Below are 27,974 nucleotides of genomic sequence, written 5' to 3' on the forward strand. Positions count from 1 at the left end.
GTGAGGCTGGACAGGGTTTGGGACTCTCCCTGTGAGGAGCACACGTCCCTGTCCCCAGGGAAGAGGCCACCCATTGCTGTCTAGGGAGTCTGCCTGTCTCTTCTCTGTTGTCTGTTTCCCTGGGGGCTGATCTGACTGAATTCAGCCTCCTCTTCCCTGGAAGGTTCTGGGCAGAAGAAGGAACAGAGATAAACCAAGGCCATATCTTCTGCTGCATCTTACCGCCAACTCCCACTTCCCTCAGGTTGTCCCTCATCCCCCAGGGCAAGCTGGGAATGGGCCCACCCCTCGACTACTGACTCTGGGTGCAGCCTCCTTGGGCACCAGCAACCCCAGGGAGCAGCTGATCTCCCAGTTCATCTGCTTTGGGGCAGCATCGTAGGGTTTTGTTGTTGTTGTTGTTGTTGTTTACACAGTTCTGTGTTTCTACCACGCTTGGCTCACACTGAGATTCGGACTTGCTTTTCCTGAGGGCCAGGACTTGGGCACGCACCGCAGGGCCAGTGGGGCTCTCAGGGCTCAGCTTGCTCCTTCTCCAGATGGCAAACCGGGATGAGGAGCAATTCAGAAACCAGAGACATCACCAAACAGTAACAGCTCACGTTTACTGAACACTCACTCCGGATGCTGGTCTTGGAGCTTTACAGGAGCCCTGCCTTTTCATCACCCAGAAACCCAGTTTATAAGTGAGGAAATGAAGCACAGAAAGATTCAGCGATTCCCCAGGGCCACATGGTAAGGGAGAGATTTGAGACTCAGATACGGGCAAGATGACGGTACCCTTCCTTAAAGCTGCACACTGTCTTCAGAAAGAAGACTGCAGAGTGAGCCGGGAGCTGGCAGAGCCCCCAGCCCAGGCCTCTTGCTCAACAGGTGGAGAGACCCAGGCCCAGAGAGGGGTGGAGGCTTCTCTCAGGTCACACAGGGCCTGGGAGGTCCAGGCAGATCCCAGCAGTGCCCCTCCACCTACACTGCTTGAGGGAGGTCCTGGGTACAGAGTCCAGGATTTAGCTGGAAAAGTTCAGAAACTCTTGGCTCCCTTGCTGGCCCCTCCAGGCTGTAGAGAAACAAGTGGCCCAACCGTGCCTGGATGTCACATTTCCTGTTTGTGAGCCTGGGTTGTGGTAGAGCCCTGAGGAAGGGCAAGGGGAGGAAGGCCCTTCCTTTCGGGAATTTGAATTGTTGGACGGGGTAATTGCTGCAACGTTGTCCCTAAGTGTTTCATTCTTGTAGACAGGGGCACCAAGGCCCACCAAGTGTAAGAACCTGGCCGAAGTCACAGAGGGCTCTGGGATCACCCAGGGTTTTGGTTTTGCTTTTAGGGTTGGGTTGGTTTAGTTTTTTTTTATTCTTTTTGAGATGATACAATCATAGAATGTGTGAGCTGGCAGAGATCTAATCAGTGCTTCGGTTCACCTCCCTCGGTTGCTCAGTTGAGAAGCTGAGGCTGGGGTGGATGTGGGCAGGAATGGGAGAGTACTCTTTTTTTTTTAAATTCTGTAATGCTTTATTGTATTTGTTGTTGTTCACTCCGTAAGTGTGTCCAACTCTTTGCAACCCCATGGACTGCAGCACACCAGGCTTCCCTGTCCTTCACTAACTCCTGGAGTTTGCTCAAATTCATTTCTACTCAGTCGGTGATGCCATCCAGCCATCTCATCCTCTGTCACCCCCTTCTCCTACTCAGTCTTTCTCAGCATCAGGGTCTCTTCCAATGAGTCAGCTCTTCGCATCGGTGGCCAAAGTATTGGAGCTTCAGCATCAGTCCTTTTAATGAATATTCAGGGTTGATTTCCTTTAGGATTGACTGGTTTGAGCTCTTTGCAGTTCAAGGGACTCTCAAGAGTCTTGTCCAACACCACAGTTCAAAAGCATCAATTCCTGAGCACTCAACCTTCTTTTTGGTCCAACTCTCACATCTATACATGACTATTGGAAAAACATAGCTTTGGCTAAACGGACCTTTGTCATCAAAGTGACATCTCTGCTTTTTAATATGCTGTCTAGGTTGGTCATAGCTTTCCTTCCAAGGAGCAAGCATCTTTTAACTTTATGGCTGCAGTTATTGTCCAAAGTGATTTTGGAGACCAAGAAAATAAAATCTGCTTCTGTTTTCATTTTTTCCCCTTCTATTTGCCATGAAGTGATGGGACCGGATGCCATAATCTTAGTTTTTTGAATGTTGAGTTTTAAGTCAGCTTTCTCACTCTCCTCTTTCACCTTCATCATGAGACTCTAGTTCCTCTTCGCTTTTTGCCATTAGGGTGGTATCATCTGCATATCTGAGGTTGTTGATATTTCAGCCAGCGATCTTGATTCCAACTTGTGATTCATCCAGTCTGGAGTTTTGCATGATGTTCTCTGCATAGAAGTTAAAGAAGCAGGGTGACAGCCTTGGTGTACTTCCTTTCCTAATTTGGAACCAGTCCGTTGTTCCATGTCTGGTTCTAACTGTTGCTTCTTGACCTGCATACAGGTTTCTCAGGAGGCAGGTAAGGTGGTCTGGTATTCTCATCTCTTTAAGAATTTTCCAGTTTGTTGTGATCCACACAGTCAAAGGCATTAGCGTAGTCAGTGGAGCAGAAGTAGATGTTTTTCTGGGATAAAATGGATGTTGGCAATTTGATCTAAATGTTTCATAGTATATTTAACAATTACTTTATTGTTGAAAATTTGGGCCACTTAAGAAAATATTTTTTAAAATTAATTTTTATTGGATTATAGTTGATTTACAGTGTTGTGTTAGTTTCTGCTGTATAGCAAAGTGAATCAGTTATACATATAGTCACTCTTTTTAAAAAAGAATTTTTTATGGCCGTGTCAGGTCTTAGTTTCAGCTCTCTAGTTATGGGGCACAGGCTCCAGAGCCCATAGACTCTGTAGTATGCAGCACATGGACTTAGTTGCCCCAAGGTAGGTAAGATCTTGGGGGCTTCTCAGGTGGCTCAGTGGTAAAGAATACGCCTGCTAGTGCAGGAGACACAGGTTTGATCCTTGGGTCAGAAAGATCCCCTGGAGAAGCAAATAGCAAGCTGCTCCAGTAATTTTGCCTGGAAAATTCCATGGACAGGGGAGCCTGGTGGGCTACAGTCCATGGGGTTGCAAAGAGTTGGACACAAAGTAGTGACTAAACAACATACGGGATCTTAGTTCCCTAACCAGGGATCAAGCCTGCATCCCTTGCATTGGAAGGCAGATTGTTAACCACTGGGCCACCAGGGAGGTCCCTATATCTACTCTTCCCCCCACCCCCAAATCTTTTTAGAATCTTTCTTAAGATTCTAGAGCTGGCTGCTGGCAGAACCCTGAGGAGAACTCATTTTTTGAATCAACATACAACAAATACCATTGAATGCCACCTCTTACCCGATGCTGATTAACAAGGAACTTTCCATCTGGTGGGGAGGCAGATATTAATCCAATAATTATGCATATGTGTCCAAAGAGGGGTCACTGCCCTCAAGAAAAAAAAAAACAAAAACAGGAAGCTATATGGAGAATAAGACTCTTCCCTTAGAAAGTATGTTTGTAGCTGAGACCTAAAGGACAGGTAGTGAGGGGGTGAATGGGTGTGAGCAGCAGGGAAAGGTGTCCCAGGCAGAGGAAAGAGCATGTGCAAAGGCCCCGAGGCAGGAAGCCCCTCATTTTGTACATGAAAAAGCCGAAGCCCAGAGACTGGAAACTGATCCAGCTAAGCAACCCCAAGAATCTTTGTCTCCCCTCCATGCCTCCAAATTCTCTCTAACTTTTTTGAGGGAAAGAGGCAGAAGATAAACAACTAGCTAAACAAATGAGGTAGTGGCAGAGCTGAAATGACAAGGACCCACCCCTTCATGATGATGGAATTTTAGAAAACCTTAAAACGGGCAGTTTCTGAACCATGGGACCTTGACTATGACAGTTAGCCCCTCAGAGCCCCTGTTTCTTCATCTGTAAAATGATGAAGCCCTTCCCATGAAAGGACTCCATGCTGGCTGGTCAATGTGGGAAACAGCCAGGAACTGCCAGCTCCCGTCCTGTGCCTCTTCCTAGGTCAGCCCTGGGCCCAGGGTCTGAAGGGGCCTCTCTCCACCCCGTTGTTTGACTGTAATCCTATAACCCACCAGTCAGCATTAACTGTATATGGTACCAGTGTCCCATCAAGACAAAATGAATCTTGGACAGTGAACTTCTAGGAGATAAAGAGGAGGCTTGGGAGCCTATTAATACTATACATCCATCATCTCAATAGACACTTCAACAGGCAGTGCCCTTTACTCCTCCCAGCAGCCTTGCAAGGGGGTAGCTCTTCTGCCCCTGGGCTAGGGAAGGACACCGAATCTCTCAGAAGGATCCTGCCTGAGCTCACATGGCTGGGGAGGGGCCACTCCGGGGCGGGGGAGGCGGGGTGCAGCCCCAGCCTGCTCACCTTGGCAGCTACCTTCTGGTCTGTCTGCCCTTGAGACAGCCCTAAGCAGAGGGTCCAGGCACCAGGAAAGTGGACCCGTGTGGCCCAGGGCAGAGGGCAACCCTGGCAGGCAGATACACTGGCTGCCCTTCTAAACTGATAGTCTTTAAATCTTTGTTCAACATTTATCTGGGGTGGAGGGGGTTCGTGCTGGAGGAAGTGGATTTGCAGTGAATCCAAATGGTGAACCTCTTCTCAATTCTGAATTCATTCTACACAAGAATGTTTTGCAGAACAGAAGGGATAGAAATTCACTGACAAAGTCACTTTCCCAGCTGCAGTGAGTTAATGTCCTAAAAAAACACTGGCTGTTCCCCATTTTTCTTTCTCTCTCCAGTGTGCGTTTGAGCTTTTCCAAGCCAGACAGCTTCTTGGGAGGCTCGTTAGAAGATTTGTTTTGGTTCTGTTTTTATTTGAAATTTATTTAAATACAGATGAGAACAACTAGTCTCAGAAAGGTGGACCACTCTGTCCGTCATTTATTTTGACTGAACAGCTTGGGGTATTCTTTGGATGACATATTTGAACTTGGCTCCTTTTATTAATTAAGCACAGAAAATATTGCTTGCATTTACATAAAAGACAGCAATGCATTTTCGGAAAGTATCAAAGAACCACTAGATTTATTTAAATACCTTTTGGTCTGGCTTTAAGAGTAATGTATTCTCATTGTAGAGCATTTGAAAAATGTAGAGAAGTGGAAAGAATAAAGGGATCACACTACCACAATCTCATCGCACAGAATTCACCGCTATGACCACATGACACTAGGCGTTGTTTTGTTCTTGCTGTAAAATATAACACAAACTGTTTTAACACGATTTGAGTGTGCAATTCAGTAGCACTAAGTACATTTGCTTCACCAGTTTCTAGAACTTTCCCATCATCCCAAACAGAAGCCCTGTACCAACTGAGCAAATAATTTCCCATTTCTAACTCCTTGCAGGTTTCCCTGGTGGCTCAGGGGTAAAGAATCCACCTGCAATGCAGGAGAAGTGGGTTCGATTCCTGGGTTGGGGAGATCCCCTGGAGAAGGAAATGGCAACCCACTCCAGGAAACTAAACTACCACCACCAACTCCTTGCAGCATGTAAACGTGAAAGTCATTCAGTCATATCCAACCCTTTACAACCCCATGGACTGTATCCTGCCAGGCTCCTGTCTCTATGGAAGTCTCCGGGCCAGAATACTGGAGTGGGTAGCCATTCCCTTCTGCAGGGGATCTTCCCAACCCAGGGATCGAACCCAGGTCTCCCACAGTGCAGGCAGATTCTTTACTGACTGAGCCATCAGAGAAGCCCTTGCAGCGCATGGTAATTGCTAGTCTACTTTCTGTATCTATGAATTCAACTACTCTAGGTACCTCAGCTAAGTAAAATTATACAATATGTGTCCTTTGGTGTCTGGCTTATTTCACTTAGCATAATGTTTTCAAGGTTTATCCAGGTTGAAGCATGTGTCAGAATTTCATTCCTTTTTCAGGCCAAATAGCATTCCACTGTGTGTCTGGACCGCATTTCTTCGTCCATTCACTCGTGGATGGATGTCTGAGTTGTCTTCACCTTTTTAGCTTTTGTGAATAATTGCTGCTTGAACATCAGTGTACCAATATCTCTCTGAGTCCCTGCTTTCAGTTCTTCTGGGTCTATCGCCAGAAGTAGGATAGCTGAATCATATTGTAATTCTGTGTTTAATTTTTTGACGAAATGTCCTACATGTCCGGTAACTCTGATGTATAAGATCCCAAATATAAATCATAGTCTATGCAATTTTTAAAACTAATTTTATTTATTTACTTTTGGGCTGTGCTGGGTCTCTGTGGCTGCACGGTTTTTTCTCTAGCTGCAGCAAGTGGGGGCTACTCTCTAGTTGGGGTACTCGGGCTTCTCACTGAGGTGGCCTCTCTCGTTGTGGAGCACAGGCTCTAGGGCACTTGGGCTTCAGTATTTGCCGCACGCAAAGCACAGCTGTGGTTCCCAGGCTCTAGAGCACAGGCTCAATGGTTTTAGCACATGCTCTTAGTTGCTCCACTACAAGTGGGATCTTCCCAGCTCAGGGATGGAACCGGTGTCTCCTGCATTGGCAGGTGGATTTTTTTTTTTTTTTTTTTTTTTTGCCACTGAGCCACCTGGGAAGCCCTATGTGTAATTTTGTGCCTGACTTTCTCACTTGATTTTCCGTTTTATTAACTATTCCTTAAAAACATTTTCGAAAGTTTGCATTGTTATACCACATTTCCTTTCTCCCCACTCATTGATTTCTGGGCCACAGCAAAAGATTTTGAACTATGATGATAAAATAAATACCTTGCTTCTGGTAAACAGCCTTGTGTTTTGTTCGTACTTGTTCGAGAAATACTCACCAAAGATAAGTGGCTGCCTTCAAGAAATTTTTAAATTTCTCCTTGAGGATTCTTGGGGATCATCCAGTTCAGTGTTTTCAAAAGTTCTTTGTCGCCAAGAAACCTTTACTACAAACAAAATAGCAAAGAGATAAAAGGAGAGCTGATCTAGAGAAAGGTGGATGGGACTCAGAGTCCTGCTCTCTCAGTCTCCCCAGCTCTTCTCTGTCTTTGAGGGACTTTGGTGGGGAGATTCTGGTTTTTTTTTTTCTGGAACTCAGTTTAAAAACCACCATGCTGATCCAGCATTTTAATTTTAACAAAGAGTGGACATCTTGAGAGAAGAAGGGACTTGCTTGAGGTCAAGTTCATTTTTTAAAGTTCATTCATTCACTTATACTTTTTCTCGGCCCATAACACCTACTGTGCGCATGGCAAGCATCACTTAGGGAGCTTGTTAAAAATACAGGTTCCCAGGACTCTTGCGTCTGGACTGCAAAGCACAGGCGCGTGGTGAGACCGGGACAGGAGGCAGCTCCACAGTCCACACGGGGCTGTCCATGGGCGGTTTCCCACTGCAGCCCCTGTGTCTGCATATTCAGCCTTTTGACCCGAATGCCCTTCCCCACCCACCACACTCCTACTCACCCTCTGAGGCCCAGTTCAAACGTAGCCCCTTCCTCTATGAAGCCTGGCTGCAATGGCTTCCTTCCTCTGAGGCCCCCAAAACACAACAGGGGGGCTTCATTCTCACTCAGCCACTCACATTTTTTTCTTTCTATCGTATGTAATTGCTTCCAGGCCTGGCTCCCTGACTACAATGTAAGCTCCTTAGGGAGTTTTTATAATCTCTGCGTGCCCCACGGTACCAGGCATAGATGGGGATGCTTCGTGATTGTTTATTGGCTGGACTTGGATCTAGTACAGCCCCATATTTAGAGGATAAAAAAAAAAAAAAATTGCAGCCCAGATAAAGCCTGCAATTTGTGAAAGGTCATACAGCCCATCAGGTGTGTCCTGGGCTCAGCTTGGCACTGGCCAGCTGCCCGGGAAGGCAATTATTTGTCTGGCCTGAGCAGAGAGCATCGGCTCCTCTGCCTTACTGCTGCCTCCCATGATAGCCCATGTTTTCTGAAATCCAGAAAGCTCCACCTTGCTAGTGATTCAGTGTGCATGTCTGGATGCCTGGCATTGCAAATAAAATTGAGTTTCATGAAGTTTCACAAAGTATAAAACTTCAGCAGATATTACGTGACCGCCACTTGGACCAAGCCAGTGCTCAGAAGCTAAGAAGCAAGACTAACAGCGACTGTCTGGGGGCGGGGCCAGCCAGCCTGCTATCCAGAGGTGGTTGCTCCAAGCACTCCTGTTATCCTAAGTTGTGATCAACAACTGATGCTTTTCTAATTAGCACGCTGGATGCTAAAATAGTTTTTTTAATTGGGAAAACAGGTGCATTGCTTATTCTGAGAAATGTTATACACGTGCTTACAGCGCTGAAATCAAATGATTTGTGATGTTTATGTATTTACGCTGTGTGGATGGGATAGCAGTTTCTGTTCACTCCCCACTGTTGCGTGAAGATGGTATTCCGGTCCTTTACCCCATCCTACCCAGGAACTCTGGGTTCTGTGGGATAAGGTGGGACAGAACCCAGCCTCTGGAAACCTGGCTTTTGCCTCTGCAGGGGTTGTTAGCCATTATTGTGCTCTTTCATGGACTCCTTTGGCATCTGTTAAAATATTAATGTTAGGGGTTGAATTTCAGTTCAACCAAACTGAGATGCTTCCTCATCGGTAATTGGGGGTAATTCCAGTACCTGCCTCTCAGACAGCTTAGCAAGAATTGAATAATGAGTATAAAGTGCTGAGAACCCAGCCCAGCATTCAATAAATAGTAGCATTTGCTGCTGCTCCTGCTTTGTTATTGTTTTATTATATAAACAGGCTCCTACTATTCAGTACCTCACACTCTGGACTGGGATATATATAATTATATATAAGTAATTAAAGGTAGAAGTAAAGGTGCAGAAGAGAAGCCTGAGAAGGGGCCAAGGTGGATGCAGAGAGAATGAGATGGTTTCTGGGTGAAAGAACACCGGGTTTTGGGTCAGCCAGACCTGGATGAGTTCTGGTTCTGATCCTTAGCTGACTGAGCTTGAGCAAGAGATAGCACCTTCCTAAGCCTCAGTTTCCCTCCCTGTACAATGGGAGTACCAGTAGAATCCATAAGGATGCTGTGGACGTCACCTCCTTCCCTCCCAGGATCAGCCAGTTAAATCACACATCTTTGTTGCCTTGAACCGTATGCCCCTCCTTGTCTTTCTAGCCAGCTCTCCCCACCCCTGGTCTGGAACAGTCTGTGCCTAACTGGGGAGGGATCAGGCAAGTTGCCATCCCTCCCATTGTCCCTGGGCTGGTGTGGCTGGCTCGGTTACAACCCTAGCAGGGTTGCAGAGCTGCTTGGCACCCTGTGTCCTCATTCCTGGCCAGTGTCCTCTCTTGGTGCCCAAGGCATCTGCTCCTAACCTGGGTGGCTGTCATGCTGCAAGCCTGACATGTTCATAGGAGTGATGTAGCTTCCTATTCCATAGCAAAGGGAAGCCATAGAAGACAATGCTCTGAACTTCTTTCTCATTCTTTTCAAATTTAGCCGAATCTGCACCCTTCTTTGAGACCTAAGGAGGAAAAAATTTCTACAGGACACTGAGGAACACTCTTATCTCTGCTTCATTTTCCTTTGGTCATGCAAGGCTCTCATTGATGAGGAGGGTAAAGATTTTATAGGGAAGAGTAGAAGATATCCTACTCTGTGTGAGATGGGGAGTGTATCAGTCAGGATGGAGTACGTTATGCTGCAGTAACAAACAACCCCTGAATCTTAGGGACTAAATCCATAAAGGTAGGGTTTTTTTTTTTTTGGCTATACCTCTCAGTTTGTGGGATCTTAGTTCCCCAAACTGGAGATTGAACCCAGGCCTTCAGCAGTGAGAGCATGGAGTCCTAACCTCTGGACTGCCAGGGAATTCCCTAAAGATTTCTTTCTTACTCTAGTTATTGTGAACATCTTGAGTCAGCTAGGGGCTGCGCTCCTCATTCAAGGAGCCAGGCTGATGGAGCAGTTACCTCTTTGAATGTACTTCATGGCACACAGAAAGAGAGCCCTTGAGGGTCTTCCACTGGCAATAAATATTTGGGCCAGCTCACGTCTTATTGGTCAGACTAGTCACGTGGCCCTACTCAGCCACAAGGGGACCAGGAAATGAAAGCCTACCACGAAGATGGAGAGTAGGAAATATTTCGTAGAACAGAATTAATGAGTACCCTAGGCACGTTACTCCTTTCTTTACCTAGGGTGCTAAATCAACTCTCCAAGCTGAGATAACCAGGCTGGTGGTACCGATAGAGCAGGCTGTCAGCTCTCCTCTGTGAGTGCTAGGAAACCACAACCAGAGAGGAAAAACCCCAAGGCACTTCTCAGGCTCAAGTGTGAAGCAGAGGATCAAGAAGTCACGTGCAACCGCCAGCCTCTCTAGGGTGGGAAAAAAAGCAGCTCCTCATGAAGAATAGCAGCCACGAAGAGGCAGGTGATGCTTGCTGGGAGTTCCAGGTGCTCAATGTGTAGGCAAGGCAGAGGCAATACGTGCTGAACCAGGGTTTGCAAACCACGTTCTTCATCTCAGAACTACGTGGTGTTCTACAAGTGGAGTGCACATTTAGGTGTTTTTGCTCCATTTCTGAGCTATTTGATGTTTAGGAGAGGGATGTTCTTTCTGAATTGGATGCCTCACTTATCTCCAGGGCACCCCCGATGCTTACCTTCTTCCAGTGGCATTTCTTTTATTTGTTTGTTTATTTGTCTTTTGGCTGTGTCAGGTCTTAGTTGAACCGATGTATCGTGTGGGACAGTAGTTGTAGCACATGGTCTCCAGTGCTCATGGGCTTCAGTCGTTGCGGCACGTGGGATCTTAGTTCCCCAACCAGAGATCGAACCTGTGTCCCCTGCATTGCAAGGCACATTCTTAAACACTGGACCACCAGGGAAGTCCTGCCAGTGACATTTCTATGTCCCATCGTGGCATCCAAAATCGTTCAAGAGCAGTGCGGGTAGAAGGGGGAAGGAAGGACAGAGATGTGGCCATCCCTGGAAGAAGATTTGGGGTTTTTCTTGGACATAAATAAGGAAACTCTAGAAGAAGACCTTTGACTAAAGCCCTCAGCCCCTTCCCTGAGCGCTTGATTTCCTGTGCTACCGTTAAGAGGCGTCTCCTCCTGGAGAGATGCCAGATACTTGTGTACCAGCTGCAGCTCTCCCACTTCGTTGCTGAGTGGGCCCTGATAAGTTATTTCCCTGCCTTGCTGCCTCAGGTTTCTCATCTGTAAATTGAAGTGGTTCAGAAGCCTCAGGCCAGACTTGAGAGGAGAGTGGTGCTGGGTGGTGAGGCTGTTCCCTCACCATGCAGTGGTAGTACATGGACAAGGAGGCAGGTAAGACTCCTCTCTGAATCCTCCCAATGTCCATGGAGCCCAGAGGAAGGGAGTGACTCACTGCTGCCATGGGACACTCACCTTGGTTGCAGGATGTATGTGGCTGCAGTAGAGTTGGACTTCCCACTACACTGAGCTCTATGAGAGAGGGTCCTTATTGGCTAACCCTTGTCAATCTTGTAGCCTGGACAGTGCCTGGCACTTGGTAGGTGCCAGGATTGTGTGTTAGTTGCTCAGTTGTGTCCGACTCTTTGAGACCCCATGGACTGTAGCCCACCAGGCTTCCCTGTCCTTCACTGTCTCCCAGAGTTTGCTCAGACTCATGTTCATGGAGTCAGTGATGTGATGTACACTATCTCATTTATTATGGTCTAAAAAAGAGACCATTTCATGAAAGGATGGGCACGATAAAGGACAGAAATGGTAAGGACCTAACAGAAGCAGAAGAGATTAAGAAGTGGTTGCAAGAATACACAGAAGAACTGTACAAGAAAGGTCTTAATGACCAGGATAACCACAGTGGTGTGGTCACTCACCTAGAGCCAGACATCCAGGATTGTGAAGTCAAGTAAGGAAGCATTACTATGAACAAAGCTAGTGGAGGTAATGGAATTCCAGCTGAGCTATTTAAAGTCCTAAAAGATGATGCTGTTAAATTGCTGCACTCCATATGCCTGCAAATTTGGAAAACTCAGCATTGGCCACAGGACTGAAAATGTCAGTTTTCATTCCAGTCCAAAAGAAAGGCAATGCCATATAGTTGTGCTCATTTCACATGCTAGCAAGGTAATGCTCAAAATCCTTCAAGCTAGGCCTCAACAATACATGAGCCGAGAACGAGCAGGATTTAGAAAAGGCAGAGGAACTGGAGATCAAATTGCCAACATTCACTGGATCATAGAAAAAACAAGAGAATTCCAGAAAAACATCCACTTCTGCTTCATTAACTATGCTAAAGTCTTTGACTGTGTGGATCACAACAAACAGTGGAAAATTCTTAAAGAGATGGGAATTCCAGACCACCTTATCTGTCTCCTGAGAAACTTGTATGAAAGTCAAGAAGCAACAGTTAGAACCGAACATGGAACAATGGACTGGTTCAAAATTGGGAAAGGAGTATGTCAAGGCTGTATATTGTCACCCTGCTTTTTTAACTTCTATGAACTATAACTTCTAAGAACTACACAAAAAAGATCTTCATGACCCAGATAACCACAATGGTGTCAACACCAACCTACAGCCAGACATCCTGGAATTCAAAGTCAAGTGGGCCTTAGGAAGCGTCATGATGAACAAAGCTAATGGACGTGATGGAATTCCAGTTGAGCTATTTCGAATCCTAAAAGATGATGCTGTGAAAGTGCTGCCCTCAATATGCCAGCAAATATGGAAAACTCAGCAGTGGCCACAGGACTGGAAAAGGTCAGTTTGCATTCTAATCCCAAAGAAAGGCAATGCCAAAGAAAGAGCCTCTTAATGAGGGTGAAAGAGTGATAAAGCTGGCTTAAAACTCGACGTTTAAAAAACTAAGATCATGGCATCTGGTCCTGTCACTTCATGGCAAATAGAAGAGGAAAGAGTGGAAACAGTGACAGATTTTATTTTCTTGGGCTCCAAAATCACTGAGGACAGTGACCGCAGCCACGAAATTAAAAGATACTTGCTCCTTGAAAAGAAAGGTATGACAAACCTAGATGGCGCATTAAAAAGCAGAGATATCACTTTGCCAGCAAAGGTCCATATAGTCAAAACTTTTTTTTCCAGTAGTCATGTATGGATGTGAAAGTTGGAAGGCTTTCCAATAAAGAAGTCTGGCTGAGCTCTGAAGAACTGATGCTTTTGAACTGTGGTGCTGCAAACTCTTGAGAGTCCCTTGTGTCGACTAAAAAAGATGCACAACTTGCAAGTTAAGTTTTATTTGGGGCAAAATGAGGACTGCAGCCCAGGGAACAGCACCTCAGATAGCTCTGAGAGACTGCTCCAAAGCGGCAGTGGGGGAAGGTCAATATATAAGGTTTTGATGAAGGGGGAGTTCAATACCATTAAGCACTCATTTTACAAAAGGTTTTTTGCTAGTCATGAGGATCTGATGTCACCATGAATGGATTTAGTGCTTCTCTAGATATGAGGAGATGCAAGGACTGAGATCATAAAATCTGTTCCTAAAAACATACAACTACCTAGAGACCTATCCCACCAGATTCCCTGGAACAAAGAGCACCTCACTCCACCCTGAACCCCCTCAGGGGCTGTTGCAGGTCAACAGCTATAGCTGCAGGGGGTTCCATTTCCCTAGAGGCAGATGGCAAATGCCTTTGTTGCTCAGTTCAGTTCAGTTCAGTCACTCAGTCATGTCCGACTCTTTGTGGCCCCATGAATCGCAGCCCGCCAGGCCTCCCTGTCCATCACCAACTCCCGGAGTTCACTCTGACTCACGTCCATCCAGCCATCTCATCCTCTGTCATCCCTTTCTGCTCCTGCCCCCACTCCCTCCCAGCATCAGAGTCTTTTCCAATGAGTCATCTCTTCGCATGAGGTGGCCAAAGTACTGGAGTTTCAGTTTTAGCATCATTCCTTCCAAAGAAATCCCAGGGCTGATCTCCTTCAGAATGGACTGGTCGGATCTCCTTGCAGTCCAGGGGACCCTCAAGAGTCTTCTCCAACACCACAGTTCAAAAGCATCAATTCTTCAGCACTCAGCTTTCTTCACAGTCCAACTCTCACATCCATACATGACCACTGGAAAAACCATAGCCTTGACTAGACGGACCTTTGTTGGCAAAGTAATGTCTCTGCTTTTCAATAGGCTATTTAGATTGGTTATAACTTTCCTTCCAAGGAGTAAGCGTCTTTTAATTTCATGGCTGCAGTCACCATCTGCAGGGATTTTGGAGCCCCCCAAAATAAAGTCAGTCACTGTTTCCACTGTTTCCCCATCTATTTCCCATGAAGTGATGGGACCAGATGCCATGATCTTCGTTTTCTGAATGTTGAGCTTTAAGCCAACTTTTTCACTCTCCACTTTCACTTTCATCAAGAGGCTTTTGAGTTCCTCTTCACTTTCTGCCATAAGGGTGGTGTCACCTGCATATCTGAGGTTATTGATATTTCTCCCGGCAATCTTGATTCCAGCTTGTGCTTCTTCCAGTCCAGTGTTTTTCATGATGTACTCTGCATATAAGTTAAATAAGCAGGGTGACAATATACAGCCTTGACGTACTCCTTTTCCTGTTTGGAACCAGTCTGTTTTTCCATGTCCAGTTCTAACTGTTGCTTCCTGACCCGCATATAGGTTTCTCAAGAGGCAGGTCAGGTGGTCTGGTATTCCCATCTCTTTCAGAATTTTCCACAGTTTATTGTGATCCACACAGTCAAAGGCTTTGGCATAGTCAATAAAGCAGAAATAGATGTTTTTCTGGAACTCTCTTGCTTTTTCCATGATCCAGTGGATGTTGGCAATTTGATCTCTGGTTCCTCTGCCTTTTCTAAAGCCAGCTTGAACATCTGGAAGTTCACGGTTCATGTATTGCTGAAGCCTGGCTTGGAGAATTTTGAGCATTACTTTACTAGCGTGTGAGATGAGTGCAATTGTGCGGTAGTTTGAGCATTCTTTGGCATTGCCTTTCTTTGGGATTGGAATGAAAACTGACCTTTTCCAGTCCTGTGGCCACTGCTGAGTTTTCCAAATTTGCTGGCATATTGAGTGCAGCACTTTCACAGCATCATCTTTCAGGATTTGAAATAGCTCAACTGGAATGCCATCACCTCCACTAGCTTTGTTCTTTGTTTGTAGTGATGCTTTCTAAGGCCCACTTGACTTCACATTCCAGGATGTCTGGCTCTAGGTGAGTGATCACACCATCGGGATTATCTTGGTTGTGAAGATCTTTTTTGTATAGTTCTTCTGTGTATTCCTGCCACCTCTTCTTAATATCTTCTGCTTCTGTTAGGTCCATACCATTTCTGTCCTTTATCGAGCCCATCTTTGCATGAAATATTCCCTTGGTATCTCTAATTTTCTTGAAGAGATCTCCAGTCTTTCCTATTCTGTTGTTTTCCTCTATTTCTTTGCATTGATCGCTGAGGAAGGCTTTCTTATCTCTTCTTGCTATTCTTTGGAACTCTGCATTCAGATGCTTTTTTCTTTCCTTTTCTCCTTTGCTTTTTGCTTCTCTTCTTTTCACAGGTATTTGTAAGGCCTCCTCAGACAGCCATTTTGCTTTTTTGCATTTCTTTTCCATGGGGATGGTCTTGATCCCTGTCTCCTGTCTCCTGGCAATGCTCTTGGTAAGTGCCAATTTGTAGTTGACACTTGGATTGCAAGGAGATAAATCAGTCAATCCTAAAGGAAATCAACCCTGAATATTCACTGGAAGGACTGATACTGAAGCTGTAGCTCCAGTACTTTGGTCACCTGATGCAAAGAGCCGACTCATTGGAAAAGACCCTGATGCTGGGAAAGATTGAAGGCGAAAGAATAGGCCAGCAGATAATAAGATGGTTAGATAGCATCACTGAGTCAATGAACATGAGTTTGAACAAACTCCGGGAGATAGTGAAGGACAGGGAAGCCTGGTGTGCTGCAGTCCATGGGGTCACTAAGAAGTTGGACACAAGTTAGCAACTAAACAGTAACAACAAAAAGAGAGACATTTCATTTACAGAGGAGAGAAACCAAGTCCCAGGAGGTCAACTGACTTGCCCAGGGTGAGGTATTCAGTCAACGCTCAGACCAGGCTCGTGCAAGTGCAGGCTGTAACCACTAGGCTATACTGCCTCCCGCTACTGTGATGAGATGGAAACAGTGCTTGTCCGTGATATTAATAATAATACAAGTTGCCTTTTTCTAAGTACCTACGAGGTACCAGGAACTTTACAGATGTTATTCTTCACCTTTTAACAACTTAAGGAGTAGTAAATTATTATCCCTACTTTTATAGACGAGCAAATTGAGGCTCAGAAAGTGATGTGACTTATTCAGGGCCACACAGCAAGAAAGTTGGAGGGTGAGGGGCAGCTGGAATTTGAGCTCAGGCCTGGCTCATTCCAAGAACAGGCAGAAAAAAAATCATCTCTGCTATGGGCTCCGTTAAGAGATTTTCTTGATTTTGTAGTTGTTTAACTTCTCACTAGGGTTCCTGGAACCTCATCACTACAGATTAATTCTTGGACAGGCTTTTATGCTCAAGTCAACTTACTGTAAGAAAAAAAAAATCTAGCGTGTGTGGGGGAAGCCCAAGACAAAGCAACCTCAGGATTTTCTGGTAAATTCTTAGAGTCTTAATACTTCCTGGCCTACATAGGGTAAGCAGGGCAAGCTGAGATGATTCTAGCCCCAGGTGCTAAGAGGGGCTTGTACCACCTCCTGGATTGTAAATGGCCACAGGAAAGAGCCTGGCTGCTGGAGAGGCTAACCTAAGGCATGGGTTGATAGTCAACACAAGCCTGGAGTCCTAAAGGGTCCAAGGGGACTTCATTGAACGCTTTTTCTTTTATTGAGCTGTTTTTACATAAAACGACCCTGTGATTTATCCTCCAACCTGCACATCTTTGAGAGTGAATGGGGCATGAAAACGGTGACCTGTTACTTGATCACAACACAGATCAGAACTGTGGTAGGGAAAGCATCTTGATCTTACAGGCTCTGGGAAACTACCCACACCAGGTTGGGGGGTGGGTGGCTGTGAAAAGGTAAAGACCAGGTGGCAAGAATAGGAGGGTGGTAAAATAGAACAGGAGACCAGGAGATGGGGCAGGTGGAGCAGTGACTTCCCCTCTGGGACACCTCTGCAACTCTGGTCCTGTGCCAGCCCCCCCTTGGTTAACACAACGGCAGTAGCTGAGGTCTGCAGAGAGCACTGGGCATTAGTGGGCACACGTGTCCCTCTGACCAGACTTGCACTTAACAAGTGCAGGGACTGGATGCCGTTTAGTCTGTGCATAGCCCAGTCCCAACAGTCTCAGGACTGAGTACTTGCCTTTCGAGCATTTGCTGATGATGCTATAAATGCTAGTGGGCATGGCTTTCCTGAAGTGTGCCAGGGGGGAGATGATGTTTGGCTTGCAGAGGGAAGAGTCAGGGGCCCTATTTGTGAGGAGCTGTTAGGTTCAGTGGGAAAGGCGAGGCAGGCAGAACTTACTGATTCTACGATCTTGCCATATTAGTTGATTCTGAGCTTTGGATTCCCTGTCTGGGAAACAGAGGGCTCTTTACTGATTGCGGGGCTTCCCTGATGGCTCAGACAGTAAAGAGTTTACCTGCAATGTGGGAGACCCAGGTTTGATCCCAAGGTCAGGAAGATCCCCTGGAGAAGGGCATGGCAACCCACTCTAGTATTCTTGCCTGGAGAATTCCATGACAGAGGAGCCTGGCAGGCTACAGCCCATGGGGCTGCAAAGAGTCGGACACGACTGAGCAACTAACACTTATGAGAATAGGATTCAATGAGATAGTATGTGTAAATGAAAGGCAGTTTTGATTACTAATAATAAGATTCTGGGAAGGAGAACTCAGCTCTCCTGAAAAGATGTGTCTTACAATCAATCAGAACAGTCCAGAGATGAACCAGACTACCCGGGTTGGTGATGAAGCCTTCTCATCACTGGAAGTCTTTCTTCAAGCAGAGGTGGTCGGGCATGGATGCTATAAATGGTGTGGCCACCTTTGGGAGAGAGGCTGGGTTAGCAGGACCTGGGGGAGAGGAAGCTGAGAAGAGTGACTTGTTTACATCCCTGTCCATGTCACCTGGAAGACTGTGCTGTCAGCCAGCGAGGGGAGCACACGGGACCAGCAGCCCGGGACTGAAGTGGACTAGCCCTTTGAGAAGGGAGATCTGCTCCTAGGAGGGAGAACAGGAAATAGGCAGAGGTCCCTGACGATTTTCTCTTTTTCCCATGCATCAGCCCCTTGCTGGTTCCAGGGCCTCCCATCTTGGCTGAGAGAGAGGAGGCGGCTTCTTTGGACCTTGAGTGCTCAGCTGTTCCGATGGGAGCCTGGTAGAGCTTGGGGTTCGGCACACTTGTTGGCCCCCGGGCACACTCCCTCCATCCAAGGCTGTGCCCTCCCCTCTGGCCCTGGTCTCTGGAGCCTCATCACATGCTCTGGATGCACCAGCTGCGCCCGTGAGGGGGTTCTTCGCCCAGAGTCTGTGACTGGACACGAGGGTGCCATGAGCCCCTGGAGCTGGCAGGCAATGCAGAGTCAGGAAGACACAGCTCCTATCTTTTCATCTAATGGGGAGGGTTAGAGGGCAGGGGGATACTGAGGCACACCCAAGGAGTTGCTTAGAATTGGACCCCTGTCTGTCTATTGCCACTGTTCCATTTGCCCCACTCCGTGGGATTCTGAGACAGCAGCACCCTTGCCAGGGGAACACGACCTTCCCTCTTCCGGGGGCACGTGTGGCAAGAGGCAGTCACAGGAGTGTCCGCGAGTGGCGCTGAGCTGAGAATTCAAATGTGGCTTCTCTCAGCATTCCCCACAACTTTGGTGCCTGGCTGTCCTGCCTCTTGGCTCTGCCCCTCAGGTTTCAGGGGTGTGTCCGTTCACGTGCCCATTCAGGACTCCCTGCTGTCTCTCAGCGCACCCTTCCCTTGGTGCACAACAGATCTGCCAGCTCTTGCCTGCACGCTGGCAGCTCCCAAATCGGGCTCTGCCCAGGCTTTCTCTCTAGAACAGTGTTACTGAGCTGGCTTTGGCAGGTTCTTCAAACTCAGCACTTCCAGAACCAAGCACCAACGCCCCCTCCTTCCAACCCCTCCTCTCCATTTTTCAATCAACCGTCTGATCTCCTATACCAGCCAGAAACCTGGGGACCAGCTGGGTTTCCGGATCACCTGCAGACAGATTCCTGGGCCCCACCCTGGGCATCCTGCTTGGTTAGAGCTGAGTGGACCTGATGCTCCACATCTCTAACAAGCTCCCAGGTGATGCCGAGGCTGCTGCTTGTTCATCCACATTGAGTCTCACTGAACTAGACTCCTCTCTCTCCCTTCATCCCATGGCTCACTGTTAATCTTGTTACTGGGGCTTCCCTGGTGGCTCAGACAGTAAAGAATCTGCCTGCAATGCAGGAGACCCAGGTTCTATCCCTTGGTTTGGGAAGATCCCCTGGAGAAAGGCATGGTAACTCACTCTAGTATTCTTGTCTACAGAATTTCATGGACAGAGGAGGTTTGTGGGCTACAGTCCATAGGGTTGCAAAGCGTCTGACAAGACTGAGCAACTAACATATACACACATTCTTGTTATTATTACCATAGTTAATACGTATTGAACATTTAGGGGCCAAGCCCTATACCAGGCATGCATTTCAGCCTACAAAGATGTACTGAGTACCAGGTGCTGTAATAGGCATTTCCATATTGGTATAAAACACAGATGTATTTGCCAGTAGAGTTGACGTTCTGGTCAAGGAAGAAAGAAACTTAAAGGAAAAATAAGTTACCTACAAAAGGAAGGTAATCTAAAATGCAGGACCATCTCGTCTCTCCAAGAACGTGACACTGAAACAAATTTTGAAAGAGAATTCAGTTCTTATAACCTAAGGTCTCAAGATGCCACTTCTTTCTCGTCTCCCCATGGCATTAGGTCTCCACATTCCCCCTGGACATTGGCCAGCCACCTCCTGGCTGAGCTCCCTGCCTGGAGATTTAACTTCTCCCACTGACCCTCATCCTTCAGCCAAAAAAGTCTTCTAAAAAGCAAATCGTTGTAGCTCTCTTTGCCTAACAGCATTCAAGGATTCCCTAGTACCTTCAGGAGGAAATGCAGATTCCTCAGGTTTGAGGCTGGTAGTGATGAGATTCAGCTTGGCCCTCCAGTTTCTCTGACCCCACCCCACCCCGCTTCTGCCTCCTTCATCCTCCACACTTCAGCTGTTCTGGATTGGGGCTTCTTAACTTCCCACGTTGCTACCCATCCTCCACCCCACCACCCACCCCTGCCCCGGATCACCAACCCACCCAGTCTGTCTCTTCACTTTTTGCACAAGGGGAAGCACCTTCTGCCTGTCTTGGTGCCCCCGCCCCCTACACTGCTGATCCTCCTTGCAGAGCTGATCTTTGGTACCCGTCCTTTCTCTCCTATGAATCTTCAAACTCTTCTCCCCTTGTCTCTGTCCCATCATGAGTTTTCCAGGGGCAGCAGTGAACTCATGAGTATTTCCCTTTTTCTCCACGGCCTTTCTAATTGGACCCTCTCTCCAGCCCTTCCCAAGGCAAGCTGCTGGCGCGAGGTCCTTACACTCACTGACATCACTTCCTCACCTGAGGTTCATTCCTTGAGCCACTGCAATTTGGTGCCCAGCTCCAAGCATCCATGTGTTCTTGATGCCAGCTGCCCCAGGAAGCTCTTCTTTCACATCCTTCCCCTCTGAGGGTGATCTTATCCATTCACATCTCAGTGATCCCCAGAGCTGAGTCTGAGAGACCTGTAGCATCTTTCTGGGGCATCCCACAAAGCCTGTCCCAGGGTGGTATTTCTCTTCTTCCTACAATCCTGGTCAAACAGAGATGCTCTAAGGATTCCATCTACTTTCCTCTTTCTAAAGAGCACCTCCACCTCCCCGCCCACCTCCAACTGTTGCTTTCAACTCTGTAATTATGTACGGGGTTTCTGCCTCCACGGGTGGTTCTGCTAGTGTTTACAGGCTCCCAACCAATAACTATTTAGGTAACTGTCTCTAGTGGATAGAGTCAAGTCTTCCAAAAAGATGTGTTCAAGTCCTAACCCCAAGTGCCTATGGCTATTTTTGGAAATAGATTCTTTGTAAATGACTCAAATTCAGATGAGGTCATCCTGGATTGGGGATGACCAGTGTCATCCAATCCAATGACCAGTGTCATTTCCTTCTTATAAGAAGAAGGAAACTTGGACACGACACAGACACACATGGAGAACACTACATAGACCGTGCTGGAATGGACACAATGTACACACAAGGGCACTTTCAGACTGGTGCTGGAGAAGACTCTTGAAAGTCCCATGGACTGCAAGGAGATCCAACTAGCCAGTCCTAAAGGAAATCAGCCCCGAATATTCATTGGAAGGATTGTTGCTGAGGTTGAAGCTCCGTATCTTTGCCACCTGATGTGAAGAGCTGATTCACTGGAAAAGACCCTGATCCTGGGAAAGACTGAAGTGCAATAGGAGAAGGGGTGACAGAGGATGAGATGAGATGAGATAGCATCACTGACTCAGTGGACATGAATTTGAGCAAACTCTGGGAGACAGTGGAGGACAGAAGAGCCTGGTGTACTGCAGTCCATGGGGTCACAAAGAGTTGGACACGACTTAGCAGCTGAACAAGAAGACACAAGAAATGCCAGTGACTGCTGGCAACCACCAGAAGCTGCGAGTTAGGCGCGATGGACTCTCCCTCATGACCTTCAGAAAGAACCAACTCTGCTGACACCTTGACTTTGGACTTCTGGCCTCTAAAACTGTGAGAGAATAAACTTCTGTTGTGTTAAGCCACCCAGTCTGTGGTACGGTCTTACGGAAGCCCTAGGAAGCCCATATGCTGACCATCCGTCCATCCGTCCACCAGCCCACCCATCATCAGGCCCTCCTCTGTACCAGACCCTGTGTGAGGACCAGCAGGGACCTTGGGTCAAAGCAGAGCTCCCTGCTGCCCTTGGGAACTTGCGTATGGAAGCTAAGATGGACACATGGACACACACACACACAGCAACCTGGGCTCCAAGCAGGCCACGCAAGGGCAGAGGGAATTCAGGAGAGAGAGTCAGCCTTGGCCAGGAAGCGGATCCCAGAGGAGGTGGCATTGAGCTCTCAGCTCTGAAGGCTGCACATTCATCAGCCAGCTTTGCAGAGCAAGTGAGAACAGGCCTTCCACAGCCACCAAGCCCACGTGGGTCCCCGCCAAGGAGCCACAGGATCCTGGGAAAGTTCCGCCTCAGTTTCGTCAGCGCCCACACGGGGTGTGAGGCCCAGATGGGGACAAAGAATGTGCCTGGGGCTACATGGCCTGTGGAACCATGTCACTGGATTTATAAAGCACTTTCTTGGGCTTTCTTTTCTCTGCTTGTATTATTGGTGTTGACCTCAGTTTTAAAAAAACTCTCTTCACTGCAAACCACCCCCTTGCACAGGCTTTTGGGAAAGAAATGTTTCCAGGGCGGGGCCGGGTAGGGGCAGGCCTGCGCGTCCTCCTTATCTTCACGACTGCTTTAGTTCTCACCTGGCCTTGCAGTGAGCCAGGGTGAGAGAGACTTCTCTGGGGCCCTACCAGATTCCAAGTCTCCTCTCTCAAAAGTTGTTTCCCTCACTTCTGCTTTTCTCTCTTCTCTGTTTTTTCTTTCACTGGTTTGTTTGGGCACCCGCCTTGGGAGGGTTCAGTGGGGCTCCTGAGTGGGCTGGCAATCCTGTGGCATCCTAGCCACCTTCCCCCCCCCACCCCCCGCCTCCTCCAAAAGCCGGAGCTAGTCTTTCGTAAGATGACCCCAGGAGCCTGGGGGGACAGGGCTTGAGTAGAAGAGGATTTACACATCCTGAAGGGTTGGGCTGCCCGCCTCCCCCTGCAGCTTAGTTTTCCAGCCTCTCTTTAGTGACAAGAAAGAGAGGAGTGCACAAGAAAGAGCCTGTGCATATTGACTCACCAGGTCCCTAGGAGGCAGGAGATGTCCGTCTGAAAAGGGCCAGTCACATCACCTCCTCCATGAAGCCTTCTGGGATTGCCCCGGTCAGATTTCTATAGGACCCCAATTCACAGCTGTACCCCAGACTCAGGCCCAGGCAGGGCAGAGTCGGATGGGGAGGAACTGCACTCCACAGATGAGAAAACAGAGGCACAGAGAAGGAAGCCGGACATGTCTATGTCACACAGTCTGGTGATGGCAGAGCAAGGGTTCAGACAGTACTTTTAGCTTCTGGTACAAAATGATTTTCCTTAAAAAAGGAGTCCTCATGGCCAGGATATCACATTCCGGACTCAGAAGTTCTGTTTAGATGCAGGGTTTGTTTTTTCTCTTTTTATTTATTTTTTATTTTCGGCCACACTCGGCAGCTTGCAGGAGCTTAGTTCCCCAGCCAGGCGTCGGACCCAGGCCCCCTGCAGTGGAAGTGTGGAGTTCTAACCCCTGGACCACCAGGGAAGTCCCATTATTTTTTCTCTCTTTTGAAAATTTGATTTTGATCTGATTCGGGCAGAAGGTCCCCAGTTTTCTGCGGATCCCACTGCTTCCTATTGCATTATACTTGGTCAGAGTCACACACTTCCGTCACCCGGGCTTCCACTCAGCATTCATTCAGCAAATATCTTTTGAGCCTCTAATAGGTGCCAGGTACTGGGTGATAGGTACCAGGTACTGATCCAGGTACTGGGAAAACCCAGAAGTGACCAAGATGGAAGACAAGCCACCCCCGCACCCCAGTAGTCCTTGGGTTCCAGTGGCATTAGGTTCACAGCCCCTGCCTCATTCTAATGGGGATCCATTAACATCCCCAGCTCGGTCTGGCTTCACCACCACCGGGGATATAAGAATTTGAGGTACGAGGAAATTATGGAGAAACCCCAAGCTTGTCTTCCATTTCAGGGTTGATGACTCAGACCATACAATTCTGTGAGGTTCTTATTTTACCCTTAGTTTCCTTCCTTACAACTTGGGACTGTGATCTTTACCCTACTTTCCTCTAGGGTTGTGTGAAAGCTATCTGGGTGTTTGTAGAGCTCTACAGGGAGCTCTAAATGGGGCGTGACTTTCTGACCTTGAGGGATGCTGAAGTCTTCACCTGTTCAGGAAGCGGTTGGGCTCTGAGGAATGGTGCTGACCTACTTGGCTTCAAGACTCTCTGCTCAGGGAGGGCTGAGAATTTCTCTGGGGGGTGCGGGGAGGGGGAGGGCACCCCCTCGCACCCATTGCCAGATTGTGATAAGAATGATCAGGTGTTGCTTTTTCACCTCCGTCTGGGGTCCTCAGCCTGAGGAAGTGGTGAGAACTGAGGGAGGGTGGAGGGGGAGGGGATTTCCTCTTTGCTGGAAGCTCAAACCCAGGCTGCCTTCAGTACCTGGACCTTGCCCCTCAGTGGGAGCTCCTCCCATCTTCCAAGCTGTCAACAAAGCCGGCATCTCCCTTCTCTAGAAAGTGTCTGACCTACAGCATGAAGAACTGAGGTTAGCTTCACAGAGGGACTTCCTGGTGCAAGGGGATAAGGCTGAGGCTCATGATGGAAGCTTGTAGAGGAAGAGGGAGGGCTCTAGCATGGGTTCGGTGGCATCTGTCCTGGAGTTAGGTGGGATGGCAGATCTCAAGAAGGTTGGCTAGGTGTTGCTTGGAAAGAGTCATCATGATTTCATTTTTCCCACCTCTTCTCAGGGAAGTAGACTTGCAGATACAAACACTCCTGATTGCAGTCATTTATTGTGTGGGCTTTTGCCAGGACCATTTCAGCACTGACGCTCACAGGTGTATGGCAATACTTAATGATAATGGGACCTTGGGCCAGAACCTCTCCTTCCCTACCTTTCTCCCACCCACCAGGCTACATGGCCAATATTTTTATCTGATGTAAAGCTGTGGGAGCAGCAACCTTGGATTAATTGAACATTAGAGTCTATGGTGCGAAAAGAACATTAGAGTCTATAGCTGTGAAAGAACATTAGAGTCTATAGCTGTGAAAAGAAGAGAAGCGAAAAGCAAAGGAGAAAAGGAAAGATATAAACATCTGAATGCAGAGTTCCAAAGAATGGCAAGAAGAGATAAGAAACCCTTCTTCAGCGATTAATGCAAAGAAATAGAGGAAAACAACAGAATGGGAAAGACTAGAGATCTCTTCAAGAAAATCAGAGATACCAAAGGAACATTTCATGCAAAGATGGGCTCGATAAAGGACAGAAATGGTATGGACCTACAGAAGCAGAAGATATTAAGAAGAGATGGCAAGAATACACAGAAGAACTGTACAAAAAAGATCTTCATGACCCAGATAATCATGATGGTGTGATCACTCACCTAGAGCCAGATATCCTGGAATGTGAAGTCAAGTAGGCCTTAGAAAGCATCACTACGAACAAAGCTAGCGGAGGTGATAGAATTCCAGTTGAGCTATTCCAAATCCTGAAAGATGATGCTATGAAAGTGCTGCACTCAATATGCCAGCAAATTTGGAAAACTCAGCAGTGGCCACAGGACTGGAAAAGGTCAGTTTTCATTCCAATCCCAAAGAAAGGCAATGCCAAAGAATGCTCAAAGTACCACACAATTGTACTCATCTCACACACTAGTAAAGTAATGCTCAAAATTCTCCAAGCCAGACTTGGAGAATATGTGAACCATGAACTTCCTGATGTTCAAGCTGGTTTTAGAAAGGCAGAGGAACCAGAGATCAAATTGCCAACATCCGTTGGATCATGGAAAAAGCAAGAGAGTTGCAGAAAAACATCTATTTCTGCTTTATTGACTATGCCAAAGCCTTTGACTGTGTGGATCACAATAAACTGTGGAAAATTCTGAAAGAGATGGGAATACCAGACCACCTGATCTGCCTCTTGAGAAATTTGTATGCAGGTCAGGAAGCAACAATTAGAACTGAACATGGAACAACAGACTGATTCCAAATAGGAAAAGGAGTACGTCAAGGCTGTATATTGTCACCCTGTTTATTTAACTTATATGCAGAGTACATCATGAGAAACGCTGGACTGGAAGAAGCACAAGCTGGAATCAAGATTGCTGGGAGAAATATCAATAACCTCAGATATGCAGATGACACCACCCTTATGGCAGAAAGTGAAGAGGAACTAAAAAGCCTCTTGACGAAAGTGAAAGTGGAGAGTGAAAAAGTTGGCTTAAAGCTCAACATTCAGAAAATGAAGATCATGGCATCCGGTCCCATCACTTCGTGGGAAATAGATGGGGAAACAGTGGAAACAGTGTCAGACTTTATTTTTCTGGGCTCCAAAATCACTGCAGATGGTGACTGCAGCCACGAAATTAAAAGACGCTTACTCCTTGGAAGGAAAGTTATGACCAACCTAGATAGCATATTCAAAAGCAGAGACAATACTTGGCCAACAAAGGTTCATCTAGTCAAGGCTATGGTTTTTCAGTGGTCATGTATGGATTCGAGAATTGGACTGTGAAGAAGGCTGAGTGCCAAAGAATTGATGCTTTTGAACTGTGTTGTTGGAGAAGACTCTTGAGAGTCCCTTGGACTGCAAGGAGATCCAACCAGTCCATTCTGAAGGAGATCAGCCCTGGGATTTCTTTGGAAGGAATGATGCTAAAGCTGAAACTTCAGTACTTTGGCCACCTCATGTGAAGAGTTGACTCATTGGAAAAGACTCTGATGCTGGGAAGGATTGGGGGCAGGAGGAGAAGGGGACGACAGAGGGTGAGATGGCTGGATGGCATCACTGACTCGATGGACGTGAGTCTGAGTGAACTCCGGGAGTTGGTGATGGACAGGGAGGCCTGGCGTGCTGCAATTCATGGGGTCGCAAAGAGTCGGACACGACTGAGCGACTGATCTGATCTGATCTGATCTGAGAGTCTATGGGCAGTTGAGAACCTCAAGCACTTTCCAAGGGGTAGTTCCTTAATTCTTGCAATAATGGGTAACATGCATGTCTATACCTTTATACATGCCGCCTACCACCCAACTGCTATTATCCCCATCTTACAGCTGTAGAAACACAGAAGTTAAGTAAATTGCCCAGGATTGCACAGCATACAGGGCAGAGCTGGGACTCAAACCCAGGCGGCCTGGACCCAGAGTCCACATTCAGAACCACCACGCTGTAAGCTCCTCGTCCACCTTGAGAGGTGGGGACTGTGATTATCTCCAACACACAGAAGAGGAAACCAACCAGCTTGTTCCATCAGTCACAAGCATCACCAAGAATGTCTTTTATAACTGCCCGGAACACATTTAGGTTTAAACAAACAGCAATAGCCTGCGACCTTTGTGTCTGTAGCAAGCTTTCCCGGGTACATTTAATCCTCATGCCCACAGAGGTAAGCAGGGTGGGGATCTGGACTTTTGTGTTTCCCAGATGAAAGGGGTCTGGGATGTGAAGCTAGGGCACCCCACGCCTGGGCTGCACCTTTTTATGTTGGCTGCAACTCTGAGGCCCTGTGATCCTTTGACTATGGGTGTGGCCAAGAGATAGTCACTCAATGCTGGCGGTCATCTGACCGTCCCTGGACTATCATTGTTGAAAGGGGCCTTAGTGATTTATTGAATGATGAGATTAGTCAGCCTGGCTGGGAATGGTTCCAGGCTCTTACCTGGAGAAGGAAATGGCAACCCACTCCAGTACTCTTGCCTGGAAAGTCCCATGGACGGAGAAGCCTGGTAGGCTACAGTCCATAGGGTCTCGAAGAGTCAGACACAACTGTGCGACTTCACTTTCACTCACTTACCTGGACAGCCTCTGGCCTCCTTTGATCAGTGGAGCGACATGGCCTGAGGCTTACTTGCTCCAGTTCCCTGCCTCCCAATTAAAGAATGACCACAGGTATGCGTTCCATTGTTTTGAGAGTCCTTAGCCTCAGGTTGCTTTAGGGAAAAACAAAGATCCTGTTGGATCTCCTGGAAGATGAATCTTCTGCCTTCCAGTTTTACATGCTCTGTTGAGCTGTAGATAACCCACCTGGAGCCTCTGATTCCATAACCTGGAGAGAGTCTTCCTGGAGGCAGGAGGAAGGGCAGCAAAGACCCACCGGCTGGTGACCTCGA

General features: G+C 47.3%; 1 protein-coding gene across 23 annotated transcripts in view; it reads left to right on the plus strand.

Moving 5' to 3' along the window:
* GGTA1 (glycoprotein alpha-galactosyltransferase 1 (inactive)) overlaps positions 1-27,974 on the plus strand; it is a 78,596-nt gene that overhangs the window by 14,096 nt on the left and 36,526 nt on the right. The window contains exon 3 of one of the 23 annotated variants that reach the window (XM_086325454.1): positions 1-27,974. The exons of the other annotated variants lie outside the window; for them this stretch is intronic. The gene's annotated coding sequence lies outside the window, so the exon portion shown is untranslated. 23 annotated transcript variants of the gene reach the window in all.

The sequence above is a fragment of the Bos grunniens genome, chromosome 11, assembly GCF_055505025.1.
Source record: "Bos grunniens cultivar Pamir isolate PY7600 chromosome 11, Bosgru_T2T1.0, whole genome shotgun sequence".
Taxonomy (NCBI): domain Eukaryota; kingdom Metazoa; phylum Chordata; class Mammalia; order Artiodactyla; family Bovidae; genus Bos; species Bos grunniens.